At 42.3% G+C, this 24,426-nt stretch overlaps 1 protein-coding gene across 4 annotated transcripts in view; it reads left to right on the top strand.

The window, feature by feature from the left end:
• Window positions 1–1,229: 1,229 nt before the first annotated feature.
• LOC128693538 (glycine receptor subunit alpha-3) overlaps window positions 1,230–24,426 on the top strand; it is a 91,062-nt gene continuing 67,865 nt past the window's right edge. The window contains exon 1 of one of the 4 annotated variants that reach the window (XM_070097418.1): window positions 1,230–1,469. The gene's annotated coding sequence lies outside the window, so the exon portion shown is untranslated. The remainder of the gene's footprint in view (window positions 1,470–24,426) is intronic. The other 3 variants (XM_070097417.1, XM_070097419.1, XM_070097420.1) reach the window with 3 other exon arrangements.

The following is a 24,426-nucleotide window of genomic DNA, read 5'->3' as shown; positions in this document are numbered from 1 at the left end:
TAAACTGATTAATTGATTAATTGATTGGCAGGTATTAGAGTATTTTTGACTAGTAGTGCATAGGTGACATACAGTCTTAATGACCCTTGTGTAGTAATTAAACTTTAAACCTCATTAAGCAACCTACCAGCCTTGATGATCCACTGGATTTTAGGGCTACGACGGCTTGTACCGTATGAGCCGTGTTCCTAGAAGTCTGAAGTCTGGTGATGACACGTTTACTTAGCTCTTAGGTACTACCCAACCCGCCCGTGTCCTAGAGAAAGGAATGCGAAGAAAAGACTACATCTTTATTGGATACGTTTCGGTCCTTGGACCTTGCTCACCCCAAATGAGGTCCAATGACTAAAATATGCAAGAAAAAATATGAACGCGAATATGTGGGTGGAAAACAAAACCGTTGAAAAGGACTGGAACTCGAGGATATAGAATATCTTTTATTGTGTTAAGTCCTGGTTGAGTCTGGCACGGGCACAATAGAACCTTGGATAGCAGAATAAAAAGTGTTGAGCAGGATCATTCTGTATAGGGCACCAAGAGCCGCTTGGGCTGTCCACCAGGAGTAGCCGGAAAGGATGTGCTTCCTGCCAAGTATATGCAATACAGTGACAACATTACAACATCAAGGAGACAATCTTCAGCAAGAAAATAGGGACAGTATTCATCACAGTCACGACTGATTCACTGCTGAGTGGATTTGATGGCTGGTGCTGAGTCTAACAGCCAGAGATGAGCGAATCTACACTGCCACCATCACTGTGGTGGTGGTGATGGTAGTAAAGGGACTGATGACAGTGGTGGGGGGACTGATGCTGGTAGTTGTGGAGGGACTGATGATATCGTGGTGAAGGACCTGATGGTAATGGAGAGACTGATGGTGGTGATGGAGGGACTGATGATGGTAGTGATGGGGGCTTGATGGTGGTAGTGAAGGGGGCCTGATGGTGGTAGTGATGGGGGCCTGATGGTGGTGGTGGAGGGACTGATGGTGGTGGTGGAGGGCCTGATGGTGGTGGAGGGACTGATGGTGAAAGGGACTGATGGTGGTAGTGATGGGGGCTTGATGGTGGTAGTGATAGGGGGAACCTGATGGAGGTAGTGATGGTGGTGGAGGGACTGGTGGTGGTGGTGGTGGTGGGACTGGTGGTGGTGGTGGTGGAGGGACTGGTGGTGGTGGTGGTGGTGGTGGAAGGACTGGTGGTGGTGGTGGTGGTGGTGGTGGTGGTGGTGCTCTATGTTGGCAGCAGTGGTAAGGAAGAGAGGGTTGAGAGAACACCCTCACTCTTGAGCCACGTGTGTCCCTGACTACACAAGCGAGTAGTTAAGCGGTGGTGTTAGTGACCTGTTGAGGTGGCGCAAGACTCACACTGGCTATTCTCCTAAGTGATCATCAGCACAGGTGCCCACACTAGCTCTCCAGTCTCTCTCAGATCACCACTGACATTCAACTGGTCAGGTCAACAACACAGGTAAGAACATCACATCTCATGTACAACCAGCATCCCCAGGTAGGGCGAGACGTATGGGCAAGTCTCCATCTGATGTCCCTCTTCACCTAGCAGTAAGTAGGTACCTGAACGTTAATGGAACAACGCCCCCAAGTAACGATAAGAATACAATGTAATTGTCTTGCATTATCCTAGGTTAATATCATCATCATTATCATGATTATAAACACAAAAGTAATAAATCTTAAGGATCACACAGTGCCTGGGGATGGAAGGTAATCAGGCTTAATCATAGGAAGGGAAAGACAGTTCTAATTCCTTGAACCAAGAGCTCTTCTACAGAAAGAACACAAAGGCACAATACCGTGACTGGAACAAAACACAAATAACCCGGACATAGGAGAACGAACCTTTATGACGACGTTTCGGTCCAACTTGGATCATTAACTAGTCACACTAACACACGAAGATAAGAGAGCCAGTATATATAAGAGAGGAGGGCAGGGACTGGAAAAAGAGAGGAAGAAGAAGGAAGGAAATAGAGACAGCAATGGTAGAGGTAATGCTGGTAGTGGAAGTCAGAGATCACAGTCATCCTACTGACTGGTTTTCTGCTAAAACTGTCTTCCCTACTTCTAACTTTCACAGTCGCCGTCTGGTTGAATGCTCCCTTATACACAACTTTCCTTGTATGAATCTTAGTCCTGGCTTCGTCTCGATAGATGCCTTCCTTTCCTACTACATTGTAAAATGCTCCAAACTTCAGAACACCCATGACTTAACCTGATTCCTTTTTCTTCTTCTCCCTCTTCCTCTTTCTTCTGCCTTGGGCATTTGTTCCTTCACTAATTCCCCCCCCCCCTCTGTGTTCTTGCTCCTACCCTCTGTGGGCACCTAGCTTCCTTGCAGTGCTCTTTCTTAGTATTTGACTCCACCTCTACCATTACTACCTCCCTCACTACTACCTTCTACCTATCTTTACCACCATTACTACCACCTCCTGGCCTATATATACTCACTCCTCTCCTTTTCGTTAGTGTGACTGTAAATGGTCTAAGTCGGACCGAAACGTCGTCGTAAGCTCCTCTCTCCTATGTGCGGGTTGTTTGTGTAAAGTAGTAGTGTCAGTAGTAGGTAGGGGGAGTAGTGGTAGTGACATAAGAGAAAGTAGAGTGAAGCGAAGCGATAGTAGTAGTAATAGTAGGAGAGTAGTAGTAGAAGCATCCCTTATACACACCTTTCTTAATATGAATCTTAGTCTTGGCTTTGTCTCTGTAGATGCCTTCTTTTCTCCTTACATTCTCAAATATTGCAAACTTCAAAAGCACTCGAGACTTGACCTGATCTTTATCGCCTCCTCTCCTTACCTCTTCTCCCTTTCTATATTTTCTTAGTCTTCATTTCTTCTGCTTAGGTGTGTTCTGTCCTTTAGTTTTCCCACTGTGTTTGTCCTACCCTCGTGGGTCATTAGCTCTCCTGCAGTGTTCCTTGCCCTTTGACTTACTCCACTACTACTATTGCTACTACTACTATCGCCTCGCTTCACTCCACTTCCTGCCTTTTGTGCCACTACCACTACTCCCCCTACATACTACTACTACTACTATACTACTACTTCCACTACCAGCATTTCCTCTTCCACTACTATCTCCACTTCCTTCTTTCTTCCTCATCTCTTTGTCCCCTTCCTGCCCTTCTCTCGCATATATACTGGCTCTCTTACCTTCGTGTGTCAGTGAGACTAGTTAATGGTCTGAGCCTGACCGAAACGGGTTATTAGTGAATAGCTCTTCTCCAGCATCAAAGTTTCCTCTTAATGATCCTCCGGAGTTAGTAATCTAAAGAAAATCTTATTTTACCAATTATGTTCTCCTAACTTACACCACAATAACAACAATGTGAAATAGGTTGAGCTTCCTTGAATCAAAATTTATTATTTACAGTTTCACCAGGTGATGTATAATCACTCATTATTGATCATTTTCCCACGAGTATCATCATGATCATTATCTTTATCATCATCGTCATCATCACCATCACCATCACCATCACCATCACCATCACCATCATCATCATCACCATCACCATCATCATCATCATCATCATCATCATCATCATCATCATCATCATCATCATCATCATCATCATTTCCCCCTGTCACGTTGACGGCCTTCCTTCCTCCCTTTACCTTGCAGACTCAGTACTCCCGTCACCCACAAGTCTCCGAGAAATCATATATAACAACAACAAACCTTCACCACAACGACTCACACACAAGGGTAGTTTTCCTTGAGTCAAACTTGGTTATAATTAAAATATCTATATTCATTTTCTTGGTTGGACGTGTCTCCCATGCACTGTCGTGTCCCATGTAGCCTAGTCTTCCATGCATTACAGTGTCCCGTGTAGCCTAGTCTTCCATGCATTACAGTGTCCCGTGTAGCCTAGTCTTCCATTCACTGTCGTGTCCCATGTAGCCTAGTCTTCCATGCATTACAGTGTCCCGTGTAGCCTAGTCTTCCATGCACTGTCGTGTCCCATGTAGCCTAGTCTTCCATGCACTACCGTGTCCCATGTAGCCTAGTCTTCCATGCACTGTCGTGTCCCGTGTAGTCTAGTCTTCCATGCACTGTCGTGTCCCATGTAGCCTAGTCTTCCATGCACTGTCGTGTCCCATGTAGCCTAGTCTTCCATGCACTACCGTGTCCCATGTAGCCTAGTCTTCCATGCACTGTCGTGTCCCATGTAGCCTAGTCTTCTATGCACTGTCGTGTCCCATGTAGCCTAGTCTTCCATGCACTACCGTGTCCCATGTAGCCTAGTCTTCCATGCACTACCGTGTCCCATGTAGCCTAGTCTTCCATGCACTGTCGTGTCCCATGTAGCCTAGTCTTCCATGCACTGTCGTGTCCCATGTAGCCTAGTCTTCCATGCACTGTCGTGTCCCATGTAGCCTAGTCTTCCATGCACTGTCGTGTCCCGTGTAGCCTAGTCTTCCATGCACTGTCGTGTCCCATGTAGCCTAGTCTTCCATGCACTGTCGTGTCCCATGTAGCCTAGTCTTCCATGCACTACCGTGTCCCATGTAGCCTAGTCTTCCATGCACTGTCGTGTCCCATGTAGCCTAGTCTTCTATGCACTGTCGTGTCCCATGTAGCCTAGTCTTCCATGCATTACAGTGTCCCATGTAGCCTAGTCTTCCATGCACTGTCGTGTCCCAGGTAGCCTAGTCTTCCATGCACTACCGTGTCCCATGTAGCCTAGTCTTCCATGCACTGTCGTGTCCCGTGTAGTCTAGTCTTCCATGCACTGTCGTGTCCCATGTAGCCTAGTCTTCCATGCACTGTCGTGTCCCATGTAGCCTAGTCTTCCATGCACTGTCGTGTCCCATGTAGCCTAGTCTTCCATGCACTACCGTGTCCCATGTAGCCTAGTCTTCCATGCACTGTCGTGTCCCGTGTAGTCTAGTCTTCCATGCACTGTCGTGTCCCATGTAGCCTAGTCTTCCATGCACTGTCGTGTCCCATGTAGCCTAGTCTTCCATGCACTGTCGTGTCCCATGTAGCCTAGTCTTCCATGCACTGTCGTGTCCCGTGTAGTCTAGTCTTCCATGCACTGTCGTGTCCCATGTAGCCTAGTCTTCCATGCACTGTCGTGTCCCATGTAGCCTAGTCTTCCATGCACTGCCGTGTCCTGTGTAGCCTAGTCTTCCATGCACTGTCGTGTCCCATGTAGCCTAGTCTTCCATGCACTGCCGTGTCCTGTGTAGCTTAGTCTTCCATGCACTGCCATGTCCCGTATAGCACTGTCGTGTCCCGTGTAGCCTAGTCTTCCATGCACTGTCGTGTCCCATGTAGCTAGTCTTCCATGCACTGTCGTGTCCCGTGTAGCCTAGTCTTCCATGCACTGTCGTGTCCCATGTAGCCTAGTCTTCCATGCACTGTCGTGTCCCATGTAGCCTAGTCTTCCATGCACTGTCGTGTCCCGTGTAGCCTAGTCTTCCATGCACTGTCGTGTCCCATGTAGCCTAGTCTTCCATGCACTGTCGTGTCCCGTGTAGCCTAGTCTTCCATGCACTGTCGTGTCCCATGTAGCCTAGTCTTTCATGCACTGTCGTGTCCCATGTAGCCTAGTCTTCCATGCACTGTCGTGTCCCATGTAGCCTAGTCTTCCATGCACTGCCGTGTCCTGTGTAGCCTAGTCTTCCATGCACTGTCGTGTCCCGTGTAGCCTAGTCTTCCATGCACTGCCGTGTCCTGTGTAGCCTAGTCTTCCATGCACTGCCATGTCCCGTATAGCACTGTCGTGTCCCGTGTAGCCTAGTCTTCCATGCACTGTCGTGTCCCATGTAGCCTAGTCTTCCATGCACTGTCGTGTCCCATGTAGCCTAGTCTTCCATGTACTGTCGTGTCCCATGTAGCCTAGTCTTCCATGCACTGTCGTGTCCCATGTAGCCTAGTCTTCCATGCACTGTCGTGTCCCATGTAGCCTAGTCTTCCATGCACTGCCGTGTCCTGTGTAGCCTAGTCTTCCATGCACTGTCGTGTCCCATGTAGCCTAGTCTTCCATGCACTGCCGTGTCCTGTGTAGCCTAGTCTTCCATGCACTGTCGTGTCCCATGTAGCCTAGTCTTCCATGCACTGCCGTGTCCTGTGTAGCCTAGTCTTCCATGCACTGCCATGTCCCGTATAGCACTGTCGTGTCCCGTGTAGCCTAGTCTTCTATGCACTGTCGTGTCCCATGTAGCCTAGTCTTCCATGCACTGTCGTGTCCCATGTAGCCTAGTCTTCCATGCACTGTCGTGTCCCGTGTAGCCTAGTCTTCCATGCACCGTCGTGTCCCGTGTAGCCTAGTCTTCCATGCACTGTCGTGTCCCATGTAGCCTAGTCTTCCATGCACTGTCGTGTCCCGTGTAGTCTAGTCTTCCATGCACTGTCGTGTCCCATGTAGCCTAGTCTTCCATGCACTGTTGTGTCCCGTGTAGCTTAGTCTTCCATGCACTGCCGTGTCCTGTGTAGCCTAGTCTTCCATGCACTGTCGTGTCCCATGTAGCCTAGTCTTCCATGCACTGTCGTGTCCCATGTAGCGTAGTCTTCCATGCACTGTCGTGTCCCGTATAGCATAGTCTTCCATGCACTGTCGTGTTCCGTGTAGCCTAGACTTCCATGCACTGCCTTGTCCCGTGTAGCCTAGTCTTACAGGCACTGCTGTGTTCCGTGTAGACTAGTCTTCCAGGCACTGCCGTGTCCCGTGTAGCCTAGTATTACAGGCACTGCTGTGTTCCGTGTAGACTAGTCTTCCAGGCACTGCTGTGTTCCGTGTAGACTAGGCTTCCAGGCACTGCCGTGTTCCGTGTAGACTAGTCTTCCATGCACTGCCGTGTCCCATGTAGCCTAGTCTTACAGGCACTGCCGTGTTCCGTGTAGACTAGTCTTCCATGCACTGCCGTGTCCAGGCACTGCTGTGTTCCATGTAGACTAGTCTTCCAGGCACTGCTGTGTTCCGTGTAGACTAGTCTTCCAGGCACTGCTGTGTTCCGTGTAGACTAGTCTTCCATGCACTGCCGTGTCCCATGTAGCCTAGTCTTACAGGCACTGCCGTGTCCAGGCACTGCTGTGTTCCGTGTAGACTAGTCTTCCAGGCACTGCTGTGTTCCGTGTAGACTAGTCTTCCAGGCACTGCTGTGTTCCGTGTAGACTAGTCTTCCATGCACTGCCGTGTCCCATGTAGCCTAGTCTTACAGGCACTGCCGTGTTCCGTGTAGACTAGTCTTCCATGCACTGCCGTGTCCAGGCACTGCTGTGTTCCGTGTAGCTTAACGCAAGTTACGCGACACAAAACCTGTGTTGACCCTCACCAACCTCAAGGCAAGATAAACTGCCTCTCCTTCCCCATTCTTTTCCCGTGAGTATATTTTGCAGTGTCTTGAGTGTGTTAGGTAGAGCCTGCCAGGATGTGTTGCTGCAAGGTACGCTCATCTCTTAGCACATTCTGTATAGCTTTCGCTTTAATTAGGGAGATCTGAGACAGAGATTACTGAAATCTTAATGCGAGTTACTGGCTGTCAGCGTTCAGGGAGTTAATGATATTCGTATATATTTTATTATTTGTTAAAATAAGCACATTGTGTTGATAAACTCTGTAGTGTCTTTGTTATTGAAGGAGGGGGGGGGGTGCAGGCGAGTAAACAAGTCTTCTGGTATGAGAACTCAGTGTGTGTAAGGGGACCAAGACTGTTGACACCTTCCCTTCGTGTACCGAGAAAATAACCAAGAAACTTTTGTCTTCAAGAGGGAGCTTGATAAATTCCTCGTCAGTTCATGATCAGTTTAACTTTGGTGCATGCGTTAGTCTGCGTGCGGTTGGTACCAATAGCCTTGTCGATCAGGCCAGCAGCTGGGAGGCATGATCTGCGACCCGTCCACAGGGGCAGTCACCCTATAATCGTTTCCAGGTAACTTCCAGGTACTCACCACCGCCGCAGTGTGCGGCTACGTTACCAAGCACTGCAGTTAGAGTGTTGGAACACTCGCAGTGTGCGGCTGTATGAAAAGTACTACCGTAGGGACGCCCATAACGTTATTATTTATTTAGTTACACAGATGGTAATAACATGGTAGGAAGAAAAGCTTGGTAGATTTACCTCTTGATATTTCATCTTCTCAACTGACGTTACTTGATGCCTGTGAGGGGCTCTTGATCTAAGGTATTTTGCCTGTCCTCCATTTCTGTGGCTTGTACTTGATTCCCTCTCATTTCCCCCAGGCACTGTATGAGCCGTACGGATTTTGCGCTCCCCACCTCGTGAATGTAATGTAAAAGTATCACCCATAACAAGCTGAAATTCACGTTGCCATAATCTTGAGAGTGTTGGAGGCAATTGGGGTGAGGGAGGAGGGGTGAGAAAAGGGGTTGAGGGAGAGGGTGGTGGGGTAGGGAGGATCATCTCGTGAATGGTGAAGGTTGGGAAGGATCCCACGACGTGAGCACATGATGAGTGGGATCCCTCCAGTATTTACCTGTTACCCCTCCTTCACCTTGAAGGGGAGAGAGAGAGAGAGATAGAAAGATAGATAGATAGATAGATAGATAGATAGATAGATAGACAGAGAGAGAGAGAGACAGACAGACAGAGAGAGAGAGAGAGAGAGAGAGAGAGAGACGGGGGAGCTGATGACTAAACACTATGAATGTCAGGAAATAGCGTTCTAGAACTGTGAAAATTAAAGAGGATGTATATGAACCTGGTGTATGTATTCAGTGGTGTGTGTGTGTGGGAGGGAGACTCGGCTTAGCCTTCAACTCGCCTTCATTATTGGTTCTCGTCCTTGATGGATCTATCATAACAACTTAAGAAACTACACGGAGTTAATCTCCACCACTTCCCTGTCTACCTCTCTCCAGTGTCTTATTACTCTGATTACAATGAGGTATTTCCTACTGTCAGTGCGCTTAGCTTCCATTTATTTCCTCCCACGTCTGTCATCAACCCCTCTGATCAATCCTCTGAGTGTTTTGTAAATTCTACTATCTTCTAAGGTCGCTCTGTTGTTTAGACTAGTTACAGGGACTGAGTGGTTGCAAAATTCTCGACATTATCGAGGTTCTGTGCATGTTTTTTCAGGTGTGGGTTCCGTGCTGATGCTGCATTGTGTTTATTAAGCCTGGTGTACGCTATATACAGTGTTCTGAACGACCTAAGGTATTCTCTGTTAAGGTTCCTGAAAGCTCTTATGTTGTTCGTTCTGGTGGGAAATACTGCATATAATATTTGGCTTTAAGTGTATCTCTGAAGGTGTTATGGCTATTTCAAGATCCTTTTCCATGCATGTTTGTAATTTCTTTCATTTGCTGGTGTTCTCTCTGCCTCCACGATTTGTATGAGTAAGTTTATTCAGGTATACATAGTTATATAGATTATCATACATAGCAGCATATGTGTAGAGAACCTGGGATAATCCAAAAAAGTCAGAGTGACTTATGTCCATTGGGATCCTTTATATTTCCATTGGGGACCCTACACTTGTTTGGGTTCAAGTTCAATAACATGTTTGAACCACTCTCGCAGCCTGGCTCTGTCCTCCCCCCTTTTTTTTCATTTAGAGCAAGTCATCGGTAATCAAGGTTACACGACATTGTATCTCCTTTGACAGGTCATTTAGGTATAAGTAACGAGACTTCACACAGGTCTCGTCCCGGATCGACCCTGGAATCTTTAGCGTTGAGCGGGGAATGTCCACACCACATAACTACAAGTCACTGTGTGTGTGTACTCACCTATTTGTGGTTGCAGGGGTCGATTCACAGCTCCTGGCCTTGCCTCTTCGCTGGTCGCTACTAGGTCCACTCTTTTCCTGTTCTAAGAGCTTTATCATACCTCTTCTTAAAGCTGTGTGGATCCTGCTTCCAGTACATCACACTCCAGATTGTTCCATTTCCTACCAAATTGTGTGTGTGTGTGTACGTGCGTGTGTATATATGTGGGGGTCACAGGAGGTCAGGGCCTCCACTACTCACCTGTCATGCTACCAAGGTGACTGCTGCTGCTGCTGGAATTCCACTTACCCCTGTGTTCTAACTTTTTATTCCACGAGTGAGAGTAGGAGAGATGAAGGAGAGTGAGGAGGAGGAAAAGTAGGAAGTATCTTAGTTGTTGGTATGCAACTTGTGAGGTTCTTGTGTTTGGTATTCCAGTAATGACTTGTGTGAGATATAATGAAGCTTGACATGGGAAAAATTCTCTTGAAGAGAGAGAGAGAGAGAGAGAGAGAGAGAGAGAGAGAGAGAGAGAGACAGACAGACAGACAGAATAAACCGTGTATGTATGTGCATTTATGTGTGTGTGTGGGCGGGGGGTGAGCTTCAACTTTGGTTCCGCTTCTGAGCTTTCCAGAGTGACGTGGAACAACCTTGCCATTTGTGTTTTCGTTCCGTGTATAAAGTCAGCATCGGCTGAGTCACTGTGTTGCTCACTCTAGTTCCTTCTCAGTCTTGTGTTGCAGATGTGTTGCACTACCTGGGTGTGTGGGAAACACACTGCGTACACTCCAGCACATTTATTTAATGTCTTGAGCTGTACACGAGTCTTTTTACCACTCATCATTTAGAAATAGCTGGGCTTGTTGAGGTTCAGCTCCAGCTCCCGGCCAGCTTCTTAACTATTGAACAGCTGGCATAAAGAACCGTGTGTAGATCTGAATCAGTAAAGAAGTCTGTCTCTCTTTCTCAATGACAATCAACTTCCTTTAATCTTCTACTAAAAAAATTACCTTTGATGTCTCTCTGACTGAATTTATATCTCGGCTCTCTGTTTTCTCTTCCACATGGACCCCTTTTTCTTCTAAGCTCCGGAGTATCTTGTATGTCCTGATCATGTCTCTTCTTATACGCTTCTAATGATTAAGGAGCTTCATTGGAACAGTGTTTGTTCATGGTAGTGCTGCCGGGGAGGGGGAGGGGGGGAGGGGGAGGGGGGGGAGGGGGAGGGGGAGGGGGAGGGGAAGGGGGTACTCTGAGCAGGTACACCGCACAACACTAGCGCTGCGTATTCGAGGACTGCTTCTACATGCTCTCAGTGATGTTGCTTGTGAAGTCAGTTCATACGTGGGCCAGACCAACACATGTTGGCTCATCTTATCTGGCTCATGTCAACCTCGGGAGACAGGTGTATGTCACCACTACTCCACGTACCACTCCCTCTAACATCTCCCCGTCCACCTACTGCTTCTTGCAACACCAGCCAGAGACCCCCCATCCCCCCGACACACAGAGGTGAAGGTGGGGGAAGAAGGCAGGAAACACCACCTCCACACAGGGTAGGGGATGCCTGGGGTACTGGGTATGTTGGACCTGCCTCACGTATCTCTTAAGTGAACCATGACACACCATTTCACACAAGGTTATATTAAGCAAGCTATCTCAGCCTGATACAAACTATATATATATTATTATTTTTATTATTATCACACCGGCCGATTCCCACCAAGGCAGGGTGGCCCGAAAAAGAAAAACTTTCACCATCATTCACTCCATCACTGTCTTGCCAGAAGGGTGCTTTACACTACAGTTTTTAAACTGCAACATTAACACCCCTCCTTCAGAGTGCAGGCACTGTACTTCCCATCTCCAGGACTCAAGTCCGGCCTGCCGGTTTCCCTGAATCCCTTCATAAATGTTACTTTGCTCACACTCCAACAGCACGTCAAGTATTAAAAACCATTTGTCTACATTCACTCCTATCAAACACGCTCACGCATGCCTGCTGGAAGTCCAAGCCCCTCGCACACAAAACCTCCTTTACCCCCTCCCTCCAACCCTTCCTAGGCCGACCCCTACCCCGCCTTCCTTCCACTACAGACTGATACACTCTTGAAGTCATTCTGTTTCGCTCCATTCTCTCTACATGTCCGAACCACCTCAACAACCCTTCCTCAGCCCTCTGGACAACAGTTTTGGTAATCCCGCACCTCCTCCTAACTTCCAAACTACGAATTCTCTGCATTATATTCACACCACACATTGCCCTCAGACATGACATCTCCACTGCCTCCAGCCTTCTCCTCGCTGCAACATTCATCACCCACGCTTCACACCCATATAAGAGCGTTGGTAAAACTATACTCTCATACATTCCCCTCTTTGCCTCCAAGGACAAAGTTCTTTGTCTCCACAGACTCCTAAGTGCACCACTCACTCTTTTTCCCTCATCAATTCTATGATTCACCTCATCTTTCATAGACCCATCCGCTGACACGTCCACTCCCAAATATCTGAATACGTTCACCTCCTCCATACTCTCTCCCTCCAATCTGATATTCAATCTTTCATCACCTAATCTTTTTGTTATCCTCATAACCTTACTCTTTCCTGTATTCACCTTTAATTTTCTTCTTTTGCACACCCTACCAAATTCATCCACCAATCTCTGCAACTTCTCTTCAGAATCTCCCAAGAGCACAGTGTCATCAGCAAAGAGCAGCTGTGACAACTCCCACTTTGTGTGTGATTCTATATCTTTTAACTCCACGCCTCTTGCCAAGACCCTCGCATTTACTTCTCTTACAACCCCATCTATAAATATATTAAACAACCAAGGTGACATCACACATCCTTGTCTAAGGCCTACTTTTACTGGGAAAAAATTTCCCTCTTTCCTACATACTCTAACTTGAGCCTCACTATCCTCGTAAAAACTCTTCACTGCTTTCAGTAACCTACCTCCTACACCATACACTTGCAACATCTGCCACATTGCCCCCCTATCCACCCTGTCATACGCCTTTTCCAAATCCATAAATGCCACAAAGACCTCTTTAGCCTTATCTAAATACTGTTCACTTATATGTTTCACTGTAAACACCTGGTCCACACACCCCCTACCTTTCCTAAAGCCTCCTTGTTCATCTGCTATCCTATTCTCCGTCTTACTCTTAATTCTTTCAATTATAACTCTACCATACACTTTACCAGGTACACTCAACAGACTTATCCCCCTATAATTTTTGCACTCTCTTTTATCCCCTTTGCCTTTATACAAAGGAACTATGCATGCTCTCTGCCAATCCCTAGGTACCTTACCCTCTTCCATACATTTATTAAATAATTGCACCAACCACTCCAAAACTATATCCCCACCTGCTTTTAACATTTCTATCTTTATCCCATCAATCCCGGCTGCCTTACCCCCTTTCATTTTACCTACTGCCTCACGAACTTCCCCCACACTCACAACTGGCTCTTCCTCACTCCTACAAGATGTTATTCCTCCTTGCCCTATACACGAAATCACAGCTTCCCTATCTTCATCAACATTTAACAATTCCTCAAAATATTCCTTCCATCTTCCCAATACCTCTAACTCTCCATTTAATAACTCTCCTCTCCTATTTTTAACTGACAAATCCATTTGTTCTCTAGGCTTTCTTAACTTGTTAATCTCACTCCAAAACTTTTTCTTATTTTCAACAAAATTTGTTGATAACATCTCACCCACTCTCTCATTTGCTCTCTTTTTACATTGCTTCACCACTCTCTTAACTTCTCTCTTTTTCTCCATATACTCTTCCCTCCTTGCATCACTTCTACTTTGTAAAAACTTCTCATATGCTAACTTTTTCTCCCTTACTACTCTCTTTACATCATCATTCCACCAATCGCTCCTCTTCCCTCCTACACCCACTTTCCTGTAACCACAAACTTCTGCTGAACACTCTAACACTACATTTTTAAACCTACCCCATACCTCTTCGACCCCATTGCCTATGCTCTCATTAGCCCATCTATCCTCCAATAGCTGTTTATATCTTACCCTAACTGCCTCCTCTTTTAGTTTATAAACCTTCACCTCTCTCTTCCCTGATGCTTCTATTCTCCTTGTATCCCATCTACCTTTTACTCTCAGTGTAGCTACAACTAGAAAGTGATCTGATATATCTGTGGCCCCTCTATAAACATGTACATCCTGAAGTCTACTCAACAGTCTTTTATCTACCAATACATAATCCAACAAACTACTGTCATTTCGCCCTACATCATATCGTGTATACTTATTTATCCTCTTTTTCTTAAAATATGTATTACCTATAACTAAACCCCTTTCTATACAAAGTTCAATCAAAGGGCTCCCATTTTCATTTACACCTGGCACCCCAAACTTACCTACCACACCCTCTCTAAAAGTTTCTCCTACTTTAGCATTCAAGTCCCCTACCACAATTACTCTCTCACTTGGTTCAAAGGCTCCTATACATTCACTTAACATCTCCCAAAATCTCTCTCTCTCCTCTGCATTCCTCTCTTCTCCAGGTGCATACACGCTTATTATGACCCACTTCTCGCATCCAACCTTTACTTTAATCCACATAATTCTTGAATTTACACATTCATATTCTCTTTTCTCCTTCCATAACTGATGATTTAACATTACTGCTACCCCTTCCTTTGCTCTAACTCTCTCAGATACTCCAGATTTAATCCCATTTATTTCCCCCCACTGAAACTCTCCTACCCCCTTCAGCTTTGTTTCGCTTAGGGCCAGGACATCCAACTTCTTTTCATTCATAACATCAGCAATCATCTGTTTCTTGTCATCCGCACTACATCCACGCACATTTAAGCAACCCAGTTTTATAAAGTTTTTCTTCTTCTCTTTTTTAGTAATTGTATACAGGAGAAGGGGTTACTAGCCCATTGCTCCCGGCATTTTAGTCGCCTCATACGACACGCATGGCTTACGGAGGAAAGATTCTTTTCCACTTCCCCATGGACAATAGAAGAAATAAAAAAGAACAAGAGCTATTTAGAAAAAGGAGAAAAACCTAGATGTATGTATATATATATATGCATGTGCGTGTCTGTGAAGTGTGACCAAAGTGTAAGTAGGAGTAGCAAGATATCCCTGTTATCTTAGCGTGTTTATGAGACAGAAAAAGAAACCAGCAATCCTACCATCATGCAAAACAGTTACAGGTTTTTGTTTCACAGTCATCTGGCAGGATGGTAGTACTTCCCTGGGTGGTTGCTGTCTACCAACCTACTACTATATATATATATATATATATATATATATATATATATATATTTATATATATATATATATATATATATTATGTATATATATATATATATTCAAAACATCCACGGTAGGGGTTGAATGATAGCTCTAGGTCTTTCGTGTTGCAATCAACATATCATCAGGAGCTTGGTTGAGTAGGAAATCCAGGTAGATCCGTTCAAGGGAAGGATTACCTGAACTTCCTATTAATTTCTGCAACACTGCAAGCTCCTGATGATGTGCTGATTGCAACACGAAAGACCTGGAGCTATAACTCGAATTCCCTCCTGGTTCTTGTGTATCTTGTATAGGTTGTTCGCGATTATTGCATATCTCCTGGCCCCGTTTCTTCGCTGCTCGCTGCTTGGGTCTCTTTCCCTAGTTCAAAAGCTTTATCATTTGTGTGCATGTATACCTACCTGTACGTGGTTTTATTGTGTGTGCATGTATACCTACCTGTACGTGGTTGTATTGTGTGTGCATGTATACCTACCTGTACGTGGTTTTATTGTGTGTGCATGTATACCTACCTGTACGTGGTTTTATTGTGTGTGCATGTATACCTACCTGTACGTGGTTTTATTGTGTGTGCATGTATACCTACCTGTATGTGGTTTTATTGTGTGTGCATGTATACCTACCTGTATGTGGTTGTATTGTGTGTGCATGTATACCTACCTGTACGTGGTTGTATTGTGTGTGCATGCATACCTACCTGTATGTGGTTGTATTGTGTGTGCATGTATACCTACCTGTACGTGGTTGTATTGTGTGTGCATGTATACCTACCTGTACGTGGTTTTATTGTGTATGCATGTATACCTACCTGTACGTGGTTGTATTGTGTGTGTGCATGTATACCTACCTGTACGTGGTTTTATTGTGTGTGCATGTATACCTACCTGTACGTGGTTTTATTTTGTGTGTGCATGTATACCTACCTGTACGTGGTTGTATTGTGTGTGTGCATGTATACCTACCTGTACGTGGTTGTATTGTGTGTGCATGTATACCTACCTGTACGTGGTTGTATTGTGTGTGCATGTATACCTACCTGTACGTGGTTTTATTGTGTGTGCATGTATACCTACCTGTACGTGGTTGTATTGTGTGTGTGCATGTATACCTACCTGTACGTGGTTTTATTGTGTGTGCATGTATACCTACCTCTATGTGGTTGTATTGTGTGTGTGCATGTATACCTACCTGTACGTGGTTGTATTGTGTGTGCATGTATACCTACCTGTACGTGGTTTTATTGTGTGTGCATGTATACCTACCTGTCCGTGGTTGAATTGCGTGTGTATGTATACCTACCTACCTACACGTGGTTGAATTGTGTGTATGTATACCTACGTATACATGGTTGCATTGTGTGCATGTATACCTACCTATACGTGGTTGAATTGTGTGTGTGTATGTATACCTACCTACACGTGGTTGCGTCGTGTGTATGTATACCTACCTACACTAGGTTGCATTGTGTGTTTGTATACCTACATATACGTGGTTGAATTGTGTGTATGCATGTATACCTACCTATACGTGGTTGAATTGTGTGTATGTATACCTACGCATACATGGTTGCATTGTGTGTATGTATACCTACCTACTCGTGGTTGCATTGTGTGTATGTATACCTACATATACGTGGTTGAATTGTGTGTATGTATGTATACCTACCTACACGTGGTTGAATTGTGTATGTATACCTACCTACACGTGGTCGCATTGTGTTTATGTATACCTACATATACGTGGTTGCATTGTGTGTGTGTATGTATACCTACATATACGTGGTTGAATTGTATGTATACCTACGTATACATGGTTGCATTGTGTGTATGTATACCTACCTACTCGTGGTTGCATTGTGTGTATGTATACCTACATATACGTGGTTGAATTGTGTGTATGTATGTATACCTACCTACACGTGGTTGAATTGTGTGTATGTATACCTACCTACACGTGGTTGCATTGTGTGTATGTATACCTACATATACGTGGTTGAATTGTGTGTGTGTATGTAACCTACGTATACATGGTTGCATTGTGTGTATGTATACTTACCTACACGTGGTTGCATTGTGTGTATGTATACCTACATATACGTGGTTGAATTGTGTGTGTGTATGTATACCTACGTATACATGGTTGCATTGTGTGTATGTATACGTACCTACACGTGGTTGCATTGTGTATGTATACCTACGTATACGTGGTTTCATTGTGTGTATGTATACCTACGCATACATGGTTGCATTGTGTGTATGTATACCTACCTACTCGTGGTTGCATTGTGTGTATGTATACCTACATATACGTGGTTGAATTGTGTGTATGTATGTATACCTACCTACACGTGGTTGAATTGTGTGTATGTATACCTACCTACACGTGGTCGCATTGTGTTTATGTATACCTACATATACGTGGTTGCATTGTGTGTGTGTATGTATACCTACATATACGTGGTTGAATTGTATGTATATCTACGTATACATGGTTGCATTGTGTGTATGTATACCTACCTACTCGTGGTTGCATTGTGTGTATGTATACCTACATATACGTGGTTGAATTGTGTGTATGTATGTATACCTACCTACACGTGGTTGAATTGTGTGTATGTATACCTACCTATACGTGGTTGCATTGTGTGTATGTATACCTACATATACGTGGTTGAATTGTGTGTGTGTATGTAACCTACGTATACATGGTTGCATTGTGTGTATGTATACGTACCTACACGTGGTTGCATTGTGTGTATGTATACCTACATATACGTGGTTGAATTGTGTGTGTGTATGTATACCTACGTATACATGGTTGCATTGTGTGTATGTATACCTACGTATACGTGGTTTCATTGTGTGTATGTATACCTACATATACGTGGTTACATTGTGTGTATGTATACCTATCTATATGTGGTTTCATTGTGCGTATGTATACCTACATATACGTGGTTACATTGTGTGTATGTATACCTACATATACGTGGTTTCATTGTGTGTATGTATACCTACATATACGTGGTTACATTGTGTGTATGTATACCTACATATACGTGGTTACATTGTGTGTATGTATACCTACATATACGTGGTTACATTGTGTGTATGTATACCTACATATACGTGGTTACATTGTGTGTATGTATACCTACATATACGTGGTTACATTGTGTGTATGTATACCTACATATACGTGGTTACATTGTGTGTATGTATACCTACATATACGTGGTTACATTGTGTGTATGTATACCTACATATACGTGGTTACATTGTGTGTATGTATACCTACATATACGTGGTTACATTGTGTGTATGTATACCTACATATACGTGGTTACATTGTGTGTATGTATACCTACATATACGTGGTTACATTGTGTGTATGTATACCTACATATACGTGGTTACATTGTGTGTATGTATACCTACATATACGTGGTTACATTGTGTGTATGTATACCTACATATACGTGGTTACATTGTGTGTATGTATACCTACATATACGTGGTTACATTGTGTGTATGTATACCTACATATACGTGGTTACATTGTGTGTATGTATACCTACATATACGTGGTTACATTGTGTGTATGTATACCTACATATACGTGGTTACATTGTGTGTATGTATACCTACATATACGTGGTTACATTGTGTGTATGTATACCTACATATACGTGGTTACATTGTGTGTATGTATACCTACATATACGTGGTTACATTGTGTGTATGTATACCTACATATACGTGGTTACATTGTGTGTATGTATACCTACATATACGTGGTTACATTGTGTGTATGTATACCTACATATACGTGGTTACATTGTGTGTATGTATACCTACATATACGTGGTTACATTGTGTGTATGTATACCTACATATACGTGGTTACATTGCGTGTATGTATACCTACATATACGTGGTTACATTGCGTGTATGTATACCTACATATACGTGGTTACATTGCGTGTATGTATACCTACATATACGTGGTTACATTGTGTGTATGTATACCTACATATACGTGGTTACATTGCGTGTATGTATACCTACATATACGTGGTTACATTGCGTGTATGTATACCTACATATACGTGGTTACATTGTGTGTATGTATACCTACATATACGTGGTTACATTGTGTGTATGTATACCTACATATACGTGGTTACATTGTGTGTATGTATACCTACATATACGTGGTTACATTGTGTGTATGTATACCTACATATACGTGGTTACATTGTGTGTATGTATACCTACATATACGTGGTTACATTGTGTGTATGTATACCTACATATACGTGGTTACATTGTGTGTATGTATACCTACATATACGTGGTTACATTGTGTGTATGTATACCTACATATACGTGGTTACATTGTGTGTATGTATACCTACATATACGTGGTTACATTGTGTGTATGTATACCTACATATACGTGGTTACATTGTGTGTATGTATACCTACATATACGTGGTTACATTGTGTGTATGTATACCTACATATACGTGGTTACATTGTGTGTATGTATACCTACATATACGTGGTTACATTGTGTGTATGTATACCTACATATACGTGGTTACATTGTGTGTATGTATACCTACATATACGTGGTTACATTGTGTGTATGTATACCTACATATACGTGGTTACATTGTGTGTATGTATACCTACATATACGTGGTTACATTGCGTGTATGTATACCTACATATACGTGGTTACATTGTGTGTATGTATACCTACATATACGTGGTTACATTGTGTGTATGTATACCTACATATACGTGGTTACATTGTGTGTATGTATACCTACATATACGTGGTTACATTGTGTGTATGTATACCTACATATACGTGGTTACATTGTGTGTATGTATACCTACATATACGTGGTTACATTGTGTGTATGTATACCTACATATACGTGGTTACATTGTGTGTATGTATACCTACATATACGTGGTTACATTGTGTGTATGTATACCTACATATACGTGGTTACATTGTGTGTATGTATACCTACATATACGTGGTTACATTGTGTGTATGTATACCTACATATACGTGGTTACATTGTGTGTATGTATACCTACATATACGTGGTTACATTGTGTGTATGTATACCTACATATACGTGGTTACATTGTGTGTATGTATACCTACATATACGTGGTTACATTGTGTGTATGTATACCTACATATACGTGGTTACATTGTGTGTATGTATACCTACATATACGTGGTTACATTGTGTGTATGTATACCTACATATACGTGGTTACATTGTGTGTATGTATACCTACATATACGTGGTTACATTGTGTGTATGTATACCTACATATACGTGATTACATTGTGTGTATGTATACCTACATATACGTGGTTGAATTGTGTGTATGTATGTATACCTACCTACACGTGGTTACATTGTGTGTATGTATACCTACATATACGTGGTTACATTGTGTGTATGTATACCTACATATACGTGGTTACATTGTGCGTATGTATACCTACATATACGTGGTTACATTGTGCGTATGTATACCTACATATACGTGGTTACATTGTGTGTATGTATACCTACATATACGTGGTTACATTGTGTGTATGTATACCTACATATACGTGGTTACATTGTGTGTATGTATACCTACATATACGTGGTTACATTGTGTGTATGTATACCTACATATACGTGGTTACATTGTGTGTATGTATACCTACATATACGTGGTTACATTGTGTGTATGTATACCTACATATACGTGGTTACATTGTGTGTATGTATACCTACATATACGTGGTTACATTGTGTGTATGTATACCTACATATACGTGGTTACATTGTGTGTATGTATACCTACATATACGTGGTTACATTGTGTGTATGTATACCTACATATACGTGGTTACATTGTGTGTATGTATACCTACATATACGTGGTTACATTGTGTGTATGTATACCTACATATACGTGGTTACATTGTGTGTATGTATACCTACATATACGTGGTTACATTGTGTGTATGTATACCTACATATACGTGGTTACATTGTGTGTATGTATACCTACATATACGTGGTTACATTGTGTGTATGTATACCTACATATACGTGGTTACATTGTGTGTATGTATACCTACATATACGTGGTTACATTGTGTGTATGTATACCTACATATACGTGGTTACATTGTGTGTATGTATACCTACATATACGTGGTTACATTGTGTGTATGTATACCTACATATACGTGGTTACATTGTGTGTATGTATACCTACATATACGTGGTTACATTGTGTGTATGTATACCTACATATAAGTGGTTACATATTGTGTGTATGTATACCTACATATACGTGGTTACATTGTGTGTATGTATACCTACATATACGTGGTTACATTGTGTGTATGTATACCTACATATACGTGGTTACATTGTGTGTATGTATACCTACATATACGTGGTTACATTGTGTGTATGTATACCTACATATACGTGGTTACATTGTGTGTATGTATACCTACATATACGTGGTTACATTGTGTGTATGTATACCTACATATACGTGGTTACATTGTGTGTATGTATACCTACATATACGTGGTTACATTGTGTGTATGTATACCTACATATACGTGGTTACATTGTGTGTATGTATACCTACATATACGTGGTTACATTGTGTGTATGTATACCTACATATACGTGGTTACATTGTGTGTATGTATACCTACATATACGTGGTTGACATTGTGTGTGTGTATGTATACCTACATATACGTGGTTACATTGTGTGTATGTATACCTACATATACGTGGTTACATTGTGTGTATGTATACCTACATATACGTGGTTACATTGTGTGTGTGTATGTATACCTACATATACGTGGTTGAATTGTATGTATATCTACGTATACATGGTTGCATTGTGTGTGTGTATACCTACGTATACATGGTTGCATTGTGTGTATGTATACCTACATATACGTGGTTACATTGTGTGTATGTATACCTACATACACGTGGTTTCATTGTGTGTATGTATACCTACATATACGTGGTTACATTGTGTGTATGTATACCTACATATACGTGGTTACATTGTGTGTATGTATACCTACATATACGTGGTTACATTGTGTGTATGTATACCTACATATACGTGGTTACATTGTGTGTATGTATACCTACATATACGTGGTTACATTGTGTGTATGTATACCTACATATACGTGGTTACATTGTGTGTATGTATACCTACATATACGTGGTTACATTGTGTGTATGTATACCTACATATACGTGGTTACATTGTGTGTATGTATACCTACATATACGTGGTTACATTGTGTGTATGTATACCTACATATACGTGGTTACATTGTGTGTATGTATACCTACATATACGTGGTTACATTGTGTGTATGTATACCTACATATACGTGGTTACATTGTGTGTATGTATACCTACATATACGTGGTTACATTGTGTGTATGTATACCTACATATACGTGGTTACATTGTGTGTATGTATACCTACATATACGTGGTTACATTGTGTGTATGTATACCTACATATACGTGGTTACATTGTGTGTATGTATACCTACATATACGTGGTTACATTGTGTGTATGTATACCTACATATACGTGGTTACATTGTGTGTATGTATACCTACATATACGTGGTTACATTGTGTGTATGTATACCTACATATACGTGGTTACATTGTGTGTATGTATACCTACATATACGTGGTTACATTGTGTGTATGTATACCTACATATACGTGGTTACATTGTGTGTATGTATACCTACATATACGTGGTTACATTGTGTGTATGTATACCTACATATACGTGGTTACATTGTGTGTATGTATACCTACATATACGTGGTTACATTGTGTGTATGTATACCTACATATACGTGGTTACATTGTGTGTATGTATACCTACATATACGTGGTTACATTGTGTGTATGTATACCTACATATACGTGGTTACATTGTGTGTATGTATACCTACATATACGTGGTTACATTGTGTGTATGTAAACCTACAAATACGTGTTTACAATGTGCATTGTGTGTATGTATACCTACATATACGTGGTTACATAGAGAGTATGTATAGCTAGATATACGTGGTTACATTGTGTGTATGTATACCTACATATACGTGGTTACATTGTGTGTATGTATACCTACATATACGTGGTTACATTGTGTGTATGTATACCTACATATACGTGGTTACATTGTGTGTATGTATACCTACATATACGTGGTTACATTGTGTGTATGTATACCTACATATACGTGGTTACATTGTGTGTATGTATACCTACATATACGTGGTTACATTGTGTGTATGTATACCTACATATACGTGGTTACATTGTGTGTATGTATACCTACATATACGTGGTTACATTGTGTGTATGTATACCTACATATACGTGGTTACATTGTGTGTATGTATACCTACATATACGTGGTTACATTGTGTGTATGTATACCTACATATACGTGGTTACATTGTGTGTATGTATACCTACATATACGTGGTTACATTGTGTGTATGTATACCTACATATACGTGGTTACATTGTGTGTATGTATACCTACATATACGTGGTTACATTGTGTGTATGTATACCTACATATACGTGGTTACATTGTGTGTATGTATACCTACATATACGTGGTTACATTGTGTGTATGTATACCTACATATACGTGGTTACATTGTGTGTATGTATACCTACATATACGTGGTTACATTGTGTGTATGTATACCTACATATACGTGGTTACATTGCGTGTATGTATACCTACATATACGTGGTTACATTGTGTGTATGTATACCTACATATACGTGGTTACATTGTGTGTATGTATACCTACATATACGTGGTTACATTGCGTGTATGTATACCTACATATACGTGGTTACATTGCGTGTATGTATACCTACATATACGTGGTTACATTGTGTGTATGTATACCTACATATACGTGGTTACATTGTGTGTATGTATACCTACATATACGTGGTTACATTGTGTGTATGTATACCTACATATACGTGGTTACATTGCGTGTATGTATACCTACATATACGTGGTTACATTGTGTGTATGTATACCTACATATACGTGGTTACATTGCGTGTATGTATACCTACATATACGTGGTTACATTGTGTGTATGTATACCTACATATACGTGGTTACATTGCGTGTATGTATACCTACATATACGTGGTTACATTGTGTGTATGTATACCTACATATACGTGGTTACATTGCGTGTATGTATACCTACATATACGTGGTTACATTGTGTGTATGTATACCTACATA

The sequence above is a fragment of the Cherax quadricarinatus genome, chromosome 57, assembly GCF_038502225.1.
Source record: "Cherax quadricarinatus isolate ZL_2023a chromosome 57, ASM3850222v1, whole genome shotgun sequence".
In the NCBI taxonomy this organism is placed as follows: Eukaryota; Metazoa; Arthropoda; class Malacostraca; order Decapoda; family Parastacidae; genus Cherax; species Cherax quadricarinatus.
Note: the sequence above shows the minus strand (reverse complement) of the source record. Positions and strands in the feature narration are given on the sequence as shown.